Raw genomic sequence first — 20375 nt, 5'->3', positions numbered from 1 at the left:
ATAAAATAAAAATAATTTATTTCTTGAGGTACCTATATCAACTATCATATTCGTTTTATTTTATTTTTTTCATCGCGTATTTAAAGTTTTAAGTTGTTAACATATACCTGGTTGAAATGTCGTAAGTATAATGATCTGTCACAATCATAACTTAAACCAAAACTTTCTGTCAAAATAATATATTAATGTAATGATTTAAGAATAAGTTTCTTGTTCTAGATAATGCTATATTATTATATCGTATGTAACACAAATATAAACACAGTGATACACGAATATATCATATGTTTAACATTATATATTATGCAATATGCGCGATATCAAACAGGTAATATTTTATTCACAATAATATGTGTATATCAAAGCTGGTATTTGTACAAAATATGAATCCATAAATATATTATTGTATTTATAAAATAATGAGAACCTATGTTTTATAATAATATGTTATTATTGTTATAATTGTTAAAATATCATTTTTATATCAGCTGTAAACGACGAAGAAGAGATACTATTCTATATGGGTATGTCATATGCGGTATTACTAGACGTTTGTTATTAGAGAGTTTTCTGAGTGCGTCTGAAATGACCTATATATAATGTTGCGAACGCGTTCGGAATAAGGTATCCCCGAATGCGCATCAAGAAAAAAAAATGGTTATATTTTTGATCTAGCCCGAGTGCGCCCCAGATAATTTAGAGTTACCCAGAGTTCACCACGGGGAGGTGAACTGGCTTCGACCACAAAAATACTTTGTGATTCTTGTACTCGTATATGATATTATTTTTTTTATTACACCCTTACACCCTTAAGTTTGGGTGAGCGTTCTAATTTTTTTTAATTTTTTCTGACAATTTTGAAAAAGTTGATTATATTATTCGCACTACTTCTCGCGTAAGCTCGCTAGCATTTATTGACCGATCCTGAGTAAGTATTGTAGTCGTGCTAAACTATCATCGAAGTTAAAATAAAATGCAGCTTCCCCACTGCTTAAGCAGTCATAGTGGTATAAATTAAATTAAGTATAAAGTATTATAGCTGTTCATTTGAACCATCATATTCGATCGTCAAACCAGTATCTCAAAAGTTTTTAGTCAACAAGTTTATCTTAAATAGGTAGGTGCTATCCCTGTGTGCATAAATAAGAACTTACAGTCTATGTGCTGTCTCTTTTTATTCTCAAAAGTGACGGCACATTGTAACTTATATGTACCTTCAAATATATGTATAAGAATAAAATGTCATTATGATACCACGTAGCTGTGGACCACAGATATATATTATAATAACTTGATACCCGACTCCACATACAATAACATTATTGAATTATGATGCCCAATGCCATTTGTCACTTTGGCAATGCTTACAAATTCTAATCGTTTTGATTAGCAACGGGCTTGTTTGATATGAAATTTTGTTGTTTATTATCAAATTACCCTTATAACGCTTAGTAAACATTGCCAAAGTTGCAAATGGCTGCCAGCGTCATTGATAAGATGTCTGGTATCTAGTTATTATTTATATATTTGTGCTGTGGACCGAGGACGCACAATATAATTTGTTGTTAAGATCGTAGACGCACTACCTAAATAGTATTAACCTATATAAGTTCCTACCTGCACTTGGCGATCACAATACCACTACAACAGTTGTTATTGACATATTGGTCGTATACATTGATTGCAATGCTTATCTTTATGAAGCTATCTTAGTGATAATGATACAGTTGTACTGTATAGTTTAGTAATGTAATGGAGCATTGATTGTATTCATCTATACTCCTTGGCATCCCATTTGCAACAGAAATTATAAGTACCTACTGATTAGTCGCAAAAAATTCCCACGACCCTTTTGTGTGGGGTGCGTAAAACAATATTGTCAAATTGCCTACTCAATTTAAACAATTCCATAACTTTAGAAGAATATGAGTTCATACGCTTAGAAGGTACTCAACTCAGTTTTAGCAAATTTTATAGTCGAGTTGACTATTATATTGTATTATTAAAACGTCACATGACACATATTAATATATTATTAATAATGTATATGTAGGTACTGTGTCAAGAAAGTTTAGAAACTCTTGATTTCATGGAACGCGATGTTGAAATGTTATTGTTTTGTTTGAAACACAATATAGACCGCATATCCATATTTTTATTTAATCATCTTTTATTAAATTCAATATTATAATTTAATTCATATAGAATTTAAAAAAAGAATATTTTTTCAATGTAATTTTATAATTATTTAAAATAATTTAAATCATATTTTGATGTTATCAGTTTTAAATTATTTTGTATATTTTATATACTCTCTAGGTACATGTTTTACAACAAAATCCTATAGTTATTATTAAACACTTAACGTCGGTTTAATTTGCTAAATCCTAGTTATTTTTTTGCATTTTGCATTTTGTGCATTCAAGATTTTTTGTAAACATTAACCGATGTCAAATAATAAATAGGTAATGTCCAATAGATAAATATTTTTATAATTTAAATTTATCTTGTTTGAAATGAAATATAATATAATATATTATTATTATTATTATTATTATTATTATTATGTAAATCATTAATATTTATTGGGTGTCCCGTCATTTCATTGTAAATAATTTACCCCATAACAATTACTTGCAAATAATTGATCGCAATATACTTTACCCAGTAACAATTTACCAAAACAATGATATTATCACACCACACTACACTTTACAGTAAAAACCGGTAATCGGTTTGAAGCCCTGGACTTTAATAATATTTCTCTTTTTATTACGTAGGTAGGTAATAGGTATTATATTCACTCTTATGACTTTAGTTGAAGTGAAACGAAGTTTCTCAATATACAAAACAACACTTGCCGATAACCATCAAAGTTATTTATTTTAAAATATTAAACAAATGTATTTTTTTAAATAAATTGGTTTTAATTTTTTCAGGGTATTTTATTAAGCTTTTTAATGTTATCAGTGCATAAGATCGCATTTTTTTAGAGCATTTAAATCCAAAACTTAGTTATTACTTACATTATAAAAATAGGTTTTATCTATAAAACATAATATTATAACAACATGGTAAGATATGTTAGAGATAGGTTAGGACAATGGTCAACGAATGATAGCGACTAATTCAAATAAGACAATACGATCGGTGATCTACGATCAATAATTGAAGCTAGTATTGTCGTTCGGTAAAATTACTAAGATTGATTATCGTACAGTGAATTATTTTACGACCAAATTACGTATAATGTCCGATTATTTAATATAATGAATAGCCACCTAGGTAAACACAAAATAAAAGTCCAATGATTGTTAATAATGAGTTAGGAATTTAATGGTTTTTATTTTTAAAATAAAATTTGATTCATTATATTAATGTGTTTTACATAATATAATTTCAATAACATAGTAGAAATAAATAATTTATTTTTGCCCATGCTATAATTATTATTTCTTACACTATTATTACATCGTGTATTCATAGTTTGATAATCACATAATTCACAGTTCACAATGAACTATTATTGCACGTGAACACTGAATATATTAAACTATTTATTCATAACTCATTACCGTGGAGACTAATAAGTCATAATAATAATTCATAAGTCATTATGACCCGGGTTCTTAAGCGAAAAGCATTCTAATTGTTCTTAAGTACGTCAAGTATGTGATACCTTACGTTCAGTGTAATAGTAAAAAGTTAAATTATTCGCAGTCTCATAATATAATGTACTTACGTATTCAAAAATTTCCGTAAATCTATAATGTTATGAAATACCTATCTATTTATAAATGTTTTTGTGTGGGGAAATGGTAATTATTGGATGATTCGAATGTACGGAAATATTTTTTTACGGTGTGTAAAATAGTAGGTACGCGTAGTTTTTTGTTTTTATTTCTTAAATGATATCTATGTATTAAATGGTAAATTTTAATTTAATAAAATATATAAATAGGTGATAAACGAAAGTTAACACGTTTGGGGTGGGTATTCGTATTTATAAAATCCATCTTATTATTTAAAGTTTAAACAATAAATCAATATATTAACGATTAGACCTTTGCCGTAAGCAATAATTGAATCTAAAATTTCGCGCCCGCAGATAAAGTATACACTTGCTTGAGGATAATATTGAAGATATTATCATATCTTCAGAAACTATATTAAAGTACATTTGAAACTAGAGAAAACGTACATTCTTTCTGGAAATTGAATTAAGTTACCATAATACGTAAAAAGGAAAAACAACGATTAGGTAGGCACCTAAATCTTATTAAACTACAGAAACAATACATTTTTAGGTGAAGTACCTACAAAGATGAAAATTGAGTGCGCTGCGAATTCAAAATGTAACGCGGCTTTAAATATTTATATGTTTGAAAAGACAAAATTGTTTTGTTATACGCTTTTTACTAATATTTATCACAATGTAAGCACTTTGTAAAAATTCACATATAAGATGCACACTATGTGTAGCTTGTGCTCTATAATGGCGCAAACGAATTTCACGATAAACGGTCCGCAGTTAAAACTGCAATATAAAATAATATATGGTATAGAATCCTTGACCAGAATTTATTTTTTCATTATTATGAATTAACTAGACATCGAGTAAATATTCAATAGACGTTTAATCAATCAAAATAATTTGGTCAAACAACAATGACCTGTGTGATAAACAATTATTACAAACATTGTGGATACAGTGTGCACCAAAAATACGTGTTTTATGAAGGTACTTATGTGATATTTTGTTAGTTATCAGAAATATAGGTATTGACGTATTGTAAAACGATTTATGTATCCGTATTGCTTCGCGATAAAATTCAGGTTAATTTGAATTACAGTGAATTCTCTTCATATACATTTATTTGGTTAGTAAACGCATGTTTACTGCAGTACACATAATATATTATTTTGACATATGTAGGTAATGTTTTTTGTTTTTGAATTTTTTCACACTCAATTCAAAAAAAAACAATAATAAAAACAGACAACAAAAACAACTCCAACACACGCGCACACGCACACACACACACTGTTCATGTATAGCAGTTTCCATTCTCTTGCGGGTACATCTGTAAACACAAGACCGTAAAATGGGTTCAGGACTTGCGCGGGGTTGTTGCAAGGCAACACAATGCGAGAGCACACGTTTAAGGTTGCCAGTCCGGTGTCGCCGAGCGGTTAATCAAAATGTCCAAAGCGCTTATGTTCACGATCGCTTCTCTCGTTCCGCATTCGTTTGAAGTTCCGAAGGTGCATAGACGTCGAATTAATTTTTTTTTTCGCACACATAACACAGGGACGGACGATTAATGTATAGTATACGGTTTCAATGTTTTTGGGAGATCGTGTAGTTCGAACTGCGTAAGTGAATATAAATTTAAATCCAATACATGAATGAATTTATGTTGACAAGTTATCTTCATTGGTACTTCATACTAATTAGTTTATATTGCATGAAAAATATTGTAACATAAGTTGCAGAGATAACCAATATTCAAAATATTAAAGTTAGTTAATATTAGTTAAAAAAAAATATATATAAATTTAAAATAAACTCCAAAATTAAACAATAATATAATCATCAATCATCAATGAATAACGTCAAGACATATAAAATAAAAATGTGAACGTAATAGTGAAATGCACAAAATATTTCTTATATAAATAATTCAATGATAATATAATAAGTGTTAACCAAAAAATATAAATTACATCGGTAAACGTATAAAATGTATTTTATATATTACGTAAACATTTCACGTAAAAAAATCATGGTTATTATTAATATTTGATGTGTTTGTATTATGTTATGTTATATTAAAATTAAAAGTTCAAACCAATGACTATGCTGAGGTTAATTACTTTAGTACGTATGTAAATAATATTATATAGATACATTGATATGAAATAATCAAATGCTATAGTAAATTATTTATGACTTGAGAATATAATTGTCTGACGTAGAAAATAAAGGCTTGTAAAGATAATAATAACATAAAATAATTAGTGTTAGCCATTAGGTAACTTAAAATATAGCAATATTAATTGAAATGGTGACAGTATTCAAAAATATAATATAATGATATATTATAATATTATTTAATTAAATTAATCAAGATCACAAGAATGAAGAAACACGTCTTATAAAATAATATTTATTTGTTAAACTTAATTATAACTTTAACACTAAAGAATTCAAAGTTTTATTTGTTAAATAATTAATTAGTTATTTAATATTTTTAATTGCACATTTTTTATTGTAGTCTTAAATTTTTAATTTTGATTAGATTAAAAAACTGTCATTGCTTTAAATATTTATGTAGTCGTTAAAATAAAACAATTAACTCTTCTTTATTTTTTGTTATTTTCTAATAAAAGTTGATTTTCTATTAAAACATATTATTCATTTTTATTTTATTAAATTAGGTATCGTAATTGTTTATTTCATACATTTTATCACGATATTTATAAAATTATAACAAACTTAAATAATTTAATTTGCCATGAATTCTGATATTATTGGTGAATGAGATGTTATAGTACGTTTAATTAGGTAAATTTATATTTATAAATTTATATTATCTAGTAAGACGTGTATTATAATTTATAATAATATTATTAGTTGGACATTTATTTTTATTTAGTTAATTTTTAACATCATTGTTTTATGAAAAAATATATTTTAAGATAATAATAAAAACAGTTGACATGGGGATTTATGAAATGAATTTTATTTATTGTAGGTTTTGAGAGTAGCTCTTCATTGAGTAGGTCTACAGCTGAAATGGATGTGTTCAATAAGAATACACTGGTAAATCATTGCATACGAAAAACGAATCTAGGTGAAAGCTGTCTGTCAGCCTATATTTCCATGGGTATTTTAAAAGAAAATATTATGGCTATTAGTAATTATTTTTCTACAAGACGTACCTAATACGGTAGGTTGAACTAATATTTACCAACAACCATTCCCATAAATTATATCAAATAATCATTTTTAATAAAAACATTTTATACAACATATACTATTACCAGCCGTTATAAACTTATGAGTCAAAACTGACGTACCATGAAATGGTCTGAATAGGTTCGTATTAAAATATTAATCAAAATATTTGGAAAATTGGATTGTGTATAGTAAATAAATAACATGTAAAGTTTCAAGTTTCTATGAAGAATATATTTTGTGAAAAACAACGAAATAACTAAAATCATTATTTTTTGTCATCCAATTTTGCTTGAAATGTCTATAAAAAAATTGGCATAGAATGTATTTTCAAAATGTTTAGGATTCAGAAAAACAGCTTATAAGGAAGCTATTGTATTACATTTTCAAATCTTAGTTATAAAAAATATTAAATTGTATAGATTTTTTACTACAAAATAATTATAACATTTAAACAACAATAAAACAATAAACATCCGTGTTTATTCAATATTTTAACTTCAAACGCTTATAAAAATAAATCCTGCCCATGTATTTTCGATATTTTTCAGCTGTAAGTATGATAACATTAGCAATTACTGTTGACATTAGTAGGCATATTACAATATTATAATAATTTGTAAAGGTATATATTATTTGATATTTTTGTCAAAAATTATCTAAATTACCGGATTAGTAGACAAATAAATGAATAAAGATTATGATATATTTTTAGAAGATTAGAGGCGCCCACATACAGTCTCCAGTCAGAATCGGTTTTTATATACAATGTCCTATTATCGGATACAAATCGAACACAATTTCACAGTGACCTGCCAGGACGAGGTTCACATACTTACTGTATAGCTACTACAGAAAGAGTGAATTCCATGGATTCTTTCCATGAACAAATTAACTAGCTAACAATTCATCATAATATTGTATTGCAAAAAAAATATTAAATTAAATGGTATAGTGACGCAGCAGTTGTTATAACCAATGGTTTATTCAGTAGATATATATAAATATACTTTAAGCTGTCCATATTTTAATATTTATAATCTCATGTTTGAATTCATTATTTTGTTACTCATGAAAAATTAAAGCCATTTAAACATAATATGGTTTATTGTAAAATACTTTAAAAAAATACATATAGGTACATAATTCAAATTTTTAAATTTCCAAGCATTATTTATAACTTTTTAAAAGAAAATACATGATATACTATTACTTAATTATATAATTTAATTTAATAAGTACATATCATATCATATGTTATATTTTTGTACAATATTATAATATTTACACTAACTCATAAATTCATAACGGAATACAATTTCCACTAATAATTGTGTATAAAATATATTCATTTTTTTAATTCAACTGAACTGTACTTAGATTTGAACTGGAAACTACTTTTTATATTTTTAGAAGGACAATACACCTAACATAATTTAACAATCTGATTATTATTTCAATTATTTATGTTTCAACATAAACTATCATACAATCAATATTTCCGATTTAAAAGAAACAATCATTATTTTTCCATTTAGTTTTTATTCAATTATTTCAATAACTGCAAAATAAGTCCATGGACTTGTTAGTTTTTTTTATTGATATTATTATACTTTATTATGCTATTGGTATTATATTTGAGAAGAAGTGGACAGTTTTTTCAAGACCTTTTTCTCTATTTTGCATATTAATTTTAAAACATAAAAAAAAATGTGTATCCTTTATATTTTATTTTAGGGTCAAGCTACGCATTTTATCCGAATCATATATACATAATATATATTACATTTGATACTGCACTGAATTATTTGAATTAATATCCGTAATAAAATATACATTAGGTAATACCAAAAACCTATGTTAAAATATAATTAAAAACATTTTTTTTTTTCATGAATAGTATTAAAAACTAATAAGACATTTTCAAATATTTAATATTCATTTTTTAGCTTTCGGAATTTTTGAAACAAAATATTATGCATCTACGCAACATTTTTGGACGTAAATCAATAATGTTCTGCTTAATTTTTTTCGGCTATTTGGTTAATTAGGGCATAATTTTATTTAGTTTGAGTGACAAGTTTAGATGATAATTAAAGGAGTTTTCAAAATGCTGAGACCATCACGCATAAGTCATAAGTATTTTCCTAAAAACAACACGACTCAGTCAATAATATATTAATATCTATTTGATAATAAAGATAGTATTTGTTGTATTAAATGTCGTAATAATAGAGGTATGCTTTATTACATTCATAAAAGATTATGATTATTTTGGGGATTCGGCAATTACATAATATAAAACATAATGATAAAAGTTAAAGATATTTTATTTATGTTGGATTAAACTCGTCAGTCGTTTAAATTAAACTACAATTATCTTTATTTTGAATTGGTTCGTAATTAATCGTTTTGTTTTTATAATTTATTTGCTGAAAAATATCTGAAACTGCTTGAATATTATTCATTTTCCAGAAGGTTTAGATTTAATTCCCAATACGCTCGTAAATAACACTCTGACAATGATGTTTGATTAGAATTCGAAATTGAAGCTCAACACCATTTATTTTGTTGTTTTTTGGTTATCCTGGCTTTCACCCCTTATAATGGATGAAAATAGTGAACCATTTGACAGATAATTTTTAACCATCTAATCTGCAACGTTTCTGCGGTGCAACATATATAAAAGCTCTACAAATATTAAGAAAAATATTGATATTTAAATCAAGTTTATTTTATTCAGTCAACTCTACATAATTTCTCTATGAAAGTATCTCTATTTATTTTATTATGAATTTAGTTTTATACAAACAACATTTAAAACTAAATATTTCTGTGAATACATTTTAAACAAATACACACTTGATTTTGAAAACCAAATTAAAGTAATTCTTGATGTTTAACTTACTTGGTAAGGAATCATTAATCAAGCAGGTATAGTTAAGAAAATGTTAAATTGTATTGAACTTGCTCATCCGGTATGATGGCTCGTAATATTATTATAATCTATTATTCACAATTCAGCCAAAAAATTTTACAATTTATGACTTAATAAATGCCAAATTGCATATTTAGGACTTTTGAAACCAATTTGTTATTTGTACTTAAAATAAACTTGTTCGTAATTGCCTATTTTTTTAATTATTGCAAAGCTTGTGTAAAATATGAATAATATTATGTTTGAGAGTTTATTCTTGTCCGTTTACATTACTTTTCTATTAAAACAATATTAACGGAATGAGTATTATAATTGTTCTTCAGATTGTAATACTTGACGAATAATTTACCTGAAGTAGGTGTTTTCATTCTCAGCAAAAAAATAATATGTATTTAATAATTTATAATATTACTAGCTGATCCTACACAATTCGTTGCAGGTAAAAAATGAATACTCTTAAAAAAATGTAATTGTTCAACTCTTTTTGGGTGTAGTTCACTGCAGTAAGTGCAACTTAGTTGTTCTGGTAAACAATGTGTGAAAATTTGATTTCATGAATCCTTGTACCTGATCTGCCCGAATAACCAATGGTAATAAATAAATACTAATTTCCACTAATTATCTCTTCTATAACCAATAGCAACCATTTATAAACAAACATTTCCATCGTAAATAACAAAATCCCTGTTTGAGCACCTTTCCCGGGTCTAATTGTGAATTTAAACAATTCAAAGACACACTCAAGTACACACAACCAATTACATCGAAATCGGTGCAGCCACTTAGCAGGCGTTTGAATACTTACACACGGAAAGAAATATATATATTAAGATATATTATAATATATTGTGTATTATATCGTGCAGTAAAAATAATGATTTTTTATATAAAAAAGTCACTACATTTTAATTATCCGACGTAATAATAATATAGGTAGGCACCTAATTAAAATAATAATTGCATGATTAATTTAATAAATTTACTGTTTTTATTACAAAATAAAAAGATTTCCGTTTAGAAGACTATAATAATTATCATTATCCTCTATACTAAAATGTTATATGCTTTAATATAATATTATCTTAGTAGACCGGCGTGATGTATAGGCAATTCTAGTACATCGGTGTATACCTACATGGTGGTAGTCGAACTGTATCTCGCGATGTTATTGTTAATGGATTTTAATACGTGACTAATAATTATACTTTGTCACAGCAACAATACCGCTTCAACACCCATGTCGACATGCGTGACTACTGTTTAATGATAAACAATGGCACACTTCTTGGATTTCAAATAGCACGATAACAGTTTGACTGTTTTAGTTATACCACATTTATGTTTTCACAATGAATCCATTAATCAATTATAATATAATATTATTTCAAACGCCATTTTTACTACGAATAAATGTATAATGTAGAGGTAATTAATATTATAATAAACGATCGAATAAGACAATATTAATATTTTCAATTTTGTTGATGTCATCGACTGTCAAAAAAAAAACCAATAAAGTAATTAATTCTTTAGAGTGTTGTTTTTATTTTGTCTGTGTACTGGGGGTCGATAAATACCCTCTCTTCAAAAAAAAAAACCATACCGGATTGACAGTTAGTAAATATGAACTATGAAAAACCGCTCTAATTGTATACGAATAGTAAATCTAGGTGGTTCAGTTGAATGCATTGAAGATGTGGTATTTTATCTTAAAAGTATACAAATACATTCAAAGGGATTACAAATTACAGACTGACAATTTATAATTAATCATTATTTTTGTTTAGTGATTTTTAACTATTTTACAAATCATTCAGTGAATAGAGATTATATTGATGGAGTTTATACTGGTATAAAAACCACATTCCATGGTACCATGATTTTAATTTATGATAATAATTTATTGTCAAGGTTTTAATTCTTTGAAAATTATACATTTTTGCATGCGTTTTGATCAAAAGCTGTTTAAAATTATCCTATACTAGTAATGAAAATTATAACTTTAGAGATATTTTTCATACCTATTCCAGAAAAGGATCGAAATATGATTAAATTTTATTTGAGTTTTTTATAGATAATTTTAATTCATGTAACCTAGAAAAAAGCTTTTACCTTTTGGATAAATGATAATTTAAAGAAAATTGTCAATTCGATAATTTTTAAAATTAATGGTTAATTCCCAAAAATCTTTAGTTGTAATAGTGATTTTTTTTTTAAAGGAAAATTAATACTAATAAGTATAAGTATTTTATCTACTGGGCCTCTATTATTTTTGTTTCAAAAATGTATTAAATATTTTCTAGTTATGTGTAATGGATATTATAACTTTTGGATACCCTTTTAAGTAGAACAGTTATCGTTATTTGAAAAAGAGCAGAGAGAATTTATCATAGATTTGAAATCTGTTAGAAAATGTTGTAGCTGTAAGTCACTATTGATTTATAGGGTTTACGTGGCTTAATTTTGTTCTATTCTCCTGGTTTTATTGGTTTTTTAAAGAGGATATAAGATGATACCAATCAAAGTACTATTTACACTACGCAGTTGTATTTTAGAATTTTAGGAGAGTCATTACAATAATTTTCAGAATAATCACAACTGTGTGAAATACTTTTTTTGTTCTTTATTTTTGTGATTTAAAAATTTTCTATATCTCACTCAATACGGTGATTATCCACAATTACGTATATTATATAGTGTTACAGTTTAGAATTGACTTGACCGTTATCTTCACAGTTCAGGCACATTTAAATTATGGTGAATTAAGTGAGGATTTTATTTTTATCTACGCGTACCTATATTATGTTGGCTATATTAACTATTTATGTATTTATTATTATTCTCCAAAATAAGTTTTTTTGACGTTGTTGTTTTGTATACAGCATCAAAATAAGATTTTTTGGTTTTAATATATTTAATTGTCTCTCGTGGCCAGTTGAATATCAAGATTTTTATTTGGGTCTTCACTTGTAGGCTCTAAGACCTAGCGTCTAGAATTGGTATGACATGCCAAATCAGAATATTCCTTACCCTCAGAGGTAATATTTTATTATAAATACTGTGTTATCGTTAGTATAACTTATCTTAGTACCTATGATTTTCCTTCGATACCAACAAGAAATAACTAACGATTTCAAATATTGTAAAAAAATATATCTCAAAAATGTTAGCATATAACATCATCACACATAATAAAAAATATAATTAACATGCTTATAAAAAAAACCCTTTTACTCTAATTATACATATAGTAGTTTAAGGTAATACAATTTTTCAAAAAAAAAGTTACATTTCATATACAGTGGATGCGTGTCTGTATTTGTATGGCTTACCACACATCCGCTTATTAAAATTTATATTATTGTGAATATATTTTATAATATAGGAAATATTATACATATTTTAGAAACATTAATAATTATTTTGAATATTTTTGTGAAGTTCAATATTAGTTCTTTAACTTTCGGGGATTAAAATCCATTATAATTCATGTTCTTTATTTTATTTTACTTATTTAATAGTTTTTAATATTTAATACTCGTTTAATTTTAGATCATTTAATATATTTTTTTTCTCTAAATTGGTCATTAGTATATTATGATGAAACATTTAAACTATTTTCTTAAATAATATTTTTTATATGTTTCACTACTAACCTATTCAATAATTTATAGCTATATTATTTTTAGCTAGACCATAATTATAGCATTGTAAAAATATCTGAATATTGCGTATAACAATGATATATTACACAAAAGAGAAACATAAAATAACATCTAAATATTACAAAAATATGACGGAAACTGAAAATTCACTAAAAATTAGACGATTGCATAGGAGAAAAAATGTATAAAAGATTATACGCAAATATCTTTTTCAAAACATTGGTTCATATACAACACCTGGCACTTAACTACATAAGCAATATAACTTTTGCGAGCAAATAATCCTTTCTAGGCGATTCGTAAATTTAATGCATTTTTTTTTTAAACGGATTCAATGGTTCTTATTTGATTATTCAACACATTTAATTTAGGTACTTCATTTAGAACACCTTTAACGGGTGAAAACTTAAATTTTCCTTTATATTCTTCATAATGGGTTCATTTGAATTTAATTATAAATTCGAAATGAGTCCCCAAAGCGTAGCTGAATATTTTTGGCCAGGGCCAACCACATAATGATAATTCCTTCGAGTTTTCCGATATAGATATTTACGGGTCTAATTTTATTATACCTAAAATAATTATAATCGGTTATATTTACATACCAATATCATATTTAAATATTATAGCCCGTATCATCACGGGTTCTTTTATTTTAAATTTGATTTTGAACATAAATATTTATTAAACATGATCGTGTATTCGTGTATCATATTTATAAGTAATTAGTCATATACTCATTATAGTAATGTAATGAGTCGACATAACATTATCTATGTAATAGTCATTGATAGTCCTCCTTTGAGAACCGACCGTTTTCTTGTAATCATATTATAATAAAAATTTAAATTAAATCAACTATAGTTTTGTTCGTTTCACACATTATAAATTTGTATAGAACCAACTATGTAGGACCTAATGAATTCATCAAAATCAATTATCAGTTATACAGGATAATAAATAATAATTTATAGCTGAATTTCGGGAGATTTTTTTTAATACTAAATGAATGGTTCATTCATTCTTTTATCAATCATATACATTTTCTACAATGGTAACTACGGTTTTACGCTAATGATAAGTTTATTATACAATTATTAATTAGATACTGGATGGTGTACAAAGCACAAATATAATCATTGTGGTACAATCATCAGAAACAAACGGTGCACTTAGTAAAACATATTTGCATAAAATATACACAGACAGTATACAAACATATCATGGCAAAACTTCACTTGCTTTCACTTTTTTTGATACAGCAGGAATTTAATGTATTAATTGTGTTTAAATATATTTGAATTATTAAAATTATGCGTAGTTTTAAAAGTAAGCTATAAGCTGTAAAAAGTTTTATTAAACATAAAAAAATGATAGTACGATGATGATGGTTCCTTATTTTAAACGTCAGTTTGCATTGTTAATAATAATTGACAGACGATAAATTTCGGTGTATTTTGTTTGCAATATTTAAAATACAACATATTTATGGTTTAGAGGGATTTATCATGAGATTAATACTTTAATTTAAAATGTAAATCCCCTGAGTATTTTTGATGCTTGCTTTATTTTATTCAGAGGTATGTGTGTCGAAAAGATCTTATCGATACTACGCTGAAATGTAGAGGTAGGGAATCTTTTTCTAGTTACAAAACCACATTTTGCAATCAAGGTTTAAAAAAATTTAGGTTCCTATAACATTATTTTGTCGAGGTAATGTGATCTTAAAAACATTTACATACATTTTTTTTATTCTGTGTACAAAATATTATATAGTAGAGAAATGCTACGATCTCCTTCTTTGAGGGTGGCTTCAGATGGAAAATGATATCTATAGTTGGTACTTTTGAGAGGTAAAAATTAAAATCGTTTATTTCTATAAATATTGATAAACCATTTTTTGATCAGTTTATAATCTTGAAAATTTAAAACAAGGTTCCTATTATATTAACTAAGAAATATAAAGAAACATAGTCACAATATTTATTTATAAATTATAAGTGTTTAAAGTTAAAATGTTAAGGAAATTTGTAAAAAGCGTAACCATTTGCAAATTACTTTGTAGTTAAAAATTCCTAAAATGGTACCTATATACCTATTCGTACCTAATATTTTAAAATACAATATAATGTTCCTCATATGTTGGTTTTACTTGTAATTTTAAAAAAAAAAAGTAAATGTAATTTCAAAAATATTTTTAATGAGCGTCTGAAGTTTAAATGTTAACAAAATAAGAATTTTTGCGTGAAATTACGATTTGTCATCAAACGATTTTCCTATATTATTGTAATTCAAAAACGAATAACCGTAAATTATTGGAATCATCGCCAATTTTTTATGCATAATAGTATTTTCTAAAAATTTAAATTACAACGTTCAATTTTTAAAAAAAAAAATAATAAATATCAATAAATTTTGGATATTATTTTGTAGTTAAAAATGTATATAATTTTTAATTTTAACATAAATATTTTTTTGGGTTGGGAACAGATTTTTATTTTCTAACCGATTTTGTGTAACACTTTGTTATTATCACCATAGAAACGAATAAAATGTAAAAATGACCTAATTCACACTATTGGTATATGTATAATATAACTGATGGTAACTTATTAATACATATTTAGAATCATACATTTTCGTCGAAGTATAAAATATCGAGTAGCGTAGTATCTACTTTAATGTCACACAATCCCCACTTTTTATAGATTAAGCTTGATAAATTTAACATGTGGCTCCTCATAAGTAGTCCATACAGAAATAAAAAAATATATAAAATAATATGTATATATTTTTACATATGGACATTTTAAGTTCAAAGTTGTGACGATATTAGATATTTAAATGAAGAATAACGGTTTTAGTCAACTTCTTATTCATAAACATCCAGGGATGTGAGAACTTGAAACTCTTAGTGTATGTATTCATACTACATTGCATATCTACACACAGAACTGTACCTTATTCCATACATTACAGCGACTTCTTCAATGATCTCTCGACATCTACAATCTTACAGGCTACAGCAGAATGGTTACCTACGTTCTCCCTTTTATAATAATATCAGGTTTGCGATATTGACATGTTCTACAAATTTATTTTGACAAACGACATGTCATTCAAACAAAAGCTACAAAATTATATTCGCCCATCAATGTATTATATTTTTTTGTTTTAATTTCATCGGATTCATGAGTTTAGAAAAATAAACTTTCACCACACCTATGTTGATGCGAATATCGAAGTGTGTAAAGATTTCTAAGTGTGTAAAGATTTCTATGCAAGATCGAACAACGAAATAAAAATATTTAGACGTGCCATTAAAATTTGGCAAACGTGCTAACCCTGGCACTTGTTCCATAGGTCTTTCTCCCCAACGGTGTAGTGTGTAGTCTTAAGGATCACGTTAGATTGGTTGCATCCTGTACCTATGTAACATAAAACACTGGAAAACGGATTTCAAGTGTAACGTAGAAAAAAGATAAAACTGTATTTTATTTGATATAGTTTTCACAGTATGTAATAGCTAGTAATATTAAATTTTTTTCTATCCTGAGAACGTAGCTTTTAACGTTTTTGATAAATCGACTGTAATTTAATTGTAATATAATATGATAAATATCAGTTTTGTATTTTGAAATACGAAGGAAGTCACAAAAACACCGTTATATTACAAAATATCCGCATTAAATATAATTTAAACTCTACGTAGAACGCCTTAACGGGATATAGCTATATAGTTTTACATTCTTGTTCCTCTTTTGAAAATAAAATACTACTAAAACGGTTCCTTACTTTATGGGCTTAGTTTATAAAATGTTATGTCTAATATCAGGTTTAAATTGACGTTTTGACGAATAAGAGTCAATGTCCATTCGTTTATGAAATGCCCCTTACATAATATATAATATGTCGTTATAAATATAACGTAGGCAACGTAATATTACAAGACATCTAAGACAATAATGGATTTATCTTCAATACGATTCAGTAATTCCAACTCATATACGATAATTCAAAATTATTTATTGTATTTATTATGTATTACATAACATAAGACTATTAATTTAATGTTAAATTCAAACTTTATGATTAGTTTTAAACAGATGAACTTATAAAATTAAACACTTTTTATTAGAAATTATTCCAATATTAACGTTTATCACTTATCTGCAGCTATCACAGATTCGATTATATTTCCGTTGACTCCTAAAACCACACACTTTCGACAAAATACAGGATAAAACCGCACCCTTTTGGTAGGTTAAAACCACACAATTTTTTTTAATTTTTGTACCTAAAAAACCACACACTTTAATTTTGACCCCAAAAATGGTTTGACTATAATACTTTATGATGTAATATGTATAATTTATAGCTTATTATTTATTTAAACAAAAAAAATGTATATATTCAAATTTCAAAATTTAAATAATTGCTCCTAAAAATAAATACAATTTAATTAAAAATCAAAAATATTACTATTATGTATTTACTAATTTATTTTCGTTTTATAATATTGGATGGAAAAATTACAATATTTACACTATCTTATGGGACATTCGTTTAACCACTATATAGGTTATATATTCATATATATATATACAAGACCGACAAATAACGTTTGGCGAATAAAGACTTGAAACGTGTTAGCTTGATTATTGTATAGATCTTATTATCTTATATGTTATTTAGCACTAAAAATAGTGTGTGGTTTAAGCTCACTATAAGTTTAGTTATACAATGACCGAAAAAGTGCTCGGCTTTCGTCCATCGACCTTTTTTAGGGCGAAATCCAAAGGGTGCGGTTTTCGGATGCAATCTACATTTCAACACTTTTTTGTAATCTTAATTATTTATCTCATAAAGTTTATTCACAATATAATGTGAATTGACAGGATGTATTATATCGAAAAATGACTTTAGGAGACTAACTATCAAGCTTTGCAGAAAATCGTTGTCGGATATTGATGACTATTTTTTTATCTCAAATAAGAAGACTTCCTACAGCCCGCATCGAACTCTGATTTTACATTTTATTTAAGTGTACTAAACAATTTGTGAAAAAAAGGATTTTTTATCTTGTATTTTTTTAGACATACCTATTATAAAGTTTGAGAATAAAATATTTCAAAACAGAGATCGATGCGGGCTGTAGAATATTTCCTTCTAGGAATTAAAAAAAAAATTATGAAATTTCGTTGATTCTACAAGACGGTATCGTGATTCTCGCAGAGTGTATTTCCGAGGACAAAATGCTATTAGCACCGGGCGTCTTCATATTATTAATATTATACTGCGATTTCTAACACTCCATTACTTACATCGGTATTGCAATCGTCTATGATTTTTATATTCATATACAGACTGTGATATTTGTCTTTTTAATCACTTGCCATTCGTATCTTATTATCGTCTCTATATTGCTGTCGACTCTATAGTTTATTATCCAACCATTGTAATAGTCCGTGTTATCTCGTATTGATATAATTTACAGCTCTTCAGTGGGTACTTACATAAGTAGTACAGTTAGCTCTCACCGGAAATGGATTCCAAAACGAATAATTCATCTTGTGCACGAATTTGAGTCCCAAACAATATTAGTTCATCGTGGTTGCACTTGTAAGTAATATTGGGTAATTATTTAAACAATTCAGTTAACGTGGAAATCGTGGAAATTAAGTGTTGAATAGTGAATACAACGGGTTCGTAGATATCTTTCTTTGATGATTTGATAGAAAGGCACTTTAAACGACATTTGACGGAAATGTAATTACTTTTAACTAGTTTTAAGTGTTCGGGTGGTTAATCACGATGAAAATTAAAACTTACCGTGTATCTACATAATCAAAGAGTAGATATTATTACTCCGGGTGTAATCTAATGGCCCTGTAAACCATTTTTATGCTCAGCCTTTTAATTATATTTTATTTATGCTTATCTTATGTTTGGTGATTGTAGCCACATATTTCATAGGTATTTACTATTTATACACATACATGTTGATTGTAGGTATACATTTATTTTGTTTGCAACAGATATTTTGAACTTTTAACTAATACATTAATTATCTAAAAATAGTCTATTCACTCGATTATATGGGTATTTCAAAATTTCCTAAATTAACATTATGGTTAAAATATAATTTTTAAGAAAGTTTTTCTCAATTTATAATGTTTCTTAAGTTCATCTTTCCTAAAATTCAATTTCTTAAGAAGTTGTTTAATGTTTTGTACCAACTTACATTTAAATAAAACTAATAACAGTTTAAAATAATAATATTTCCGATTCGTATATAGATAAAAATGCATGGAATTTACAAATGTTTATATTTACCACGCGGCACTCATACTTCTCCCACAGACCGCCGGCCAGCAATTCAGTATAGAAAAATGCGTAGGTACTATGCTCTCGCACAGTGACTGCTATTTTATGGAAAATGTTTTTTCAACCAAATGAGGGGGGCACGCTCCCCTTGCCTCTCCCACAGATCCACAAAAGGTTGGCCTTTCTGTATCAATAATACCCAGCTTAAACTAAAAGTATTGTATCTAAAGTTAGTCTATTCACTCGATTATACAATTTTTTCCGAATTTTCAAACTTAGCAACATATGCGTGCGCAGGGGGTATGCCTCTACATTCCCTGAAGCAATTTGAGGAACGAAAATCGACTCTGGAAAAAAACATTTTTTTGCGCAAGAAAAATAATAAGTACGTATACTAAAATATTAATACGATTAAATACGAGGGAAATTACATCAGACTAACGGCAGGGATAACGTTTGATTTACGTATAGAATAAGTATCAAG

The 20375-nt window shown here is 26.6% G+C and overlaps 1 protein-coding gene across 1 annotated transcript in view; it reads left to right on the top strand.

The window, feature by feature from the left end:
• Positions 1 to 5102: 5102 nt before the first annotated feature.
• LOC100159388 (RYamide receptor-like) overlaps positions 5103 to 20375 on the top strand; it is an 82359-nt gene continuing 67086 nt past the window's right edge. The window contains exon 1 of the mRNA XM_016804636.2: positions 5103 to 5376. The gene's annotated coding sequence lies outside the window, so the exon portion shown is untranslated. The remainder of the gene's footprint in view (positions 5377 to 20375) is intronic.

This window comes from Acyrthosiphon pisum, chromosome A2 (genome assembly GCF_005508785.2).
Source record: "Acyrthosiphon pisum isolate AL4f chromosome A2, pea_aphid_22Mar2018_4r6ur, whole genome shotgun sequence".
NCBI lineage: Eukaryota > Metazoa > Arthropoda > Insecta > Hemiptera > Aphididae > Acyrthosiphon > Acyrthosiphon pisum.
Note: the sequence above shows the minus strand (reverse complement) of the source record. Positions and strands in the feature narration are given on the sequence as shown.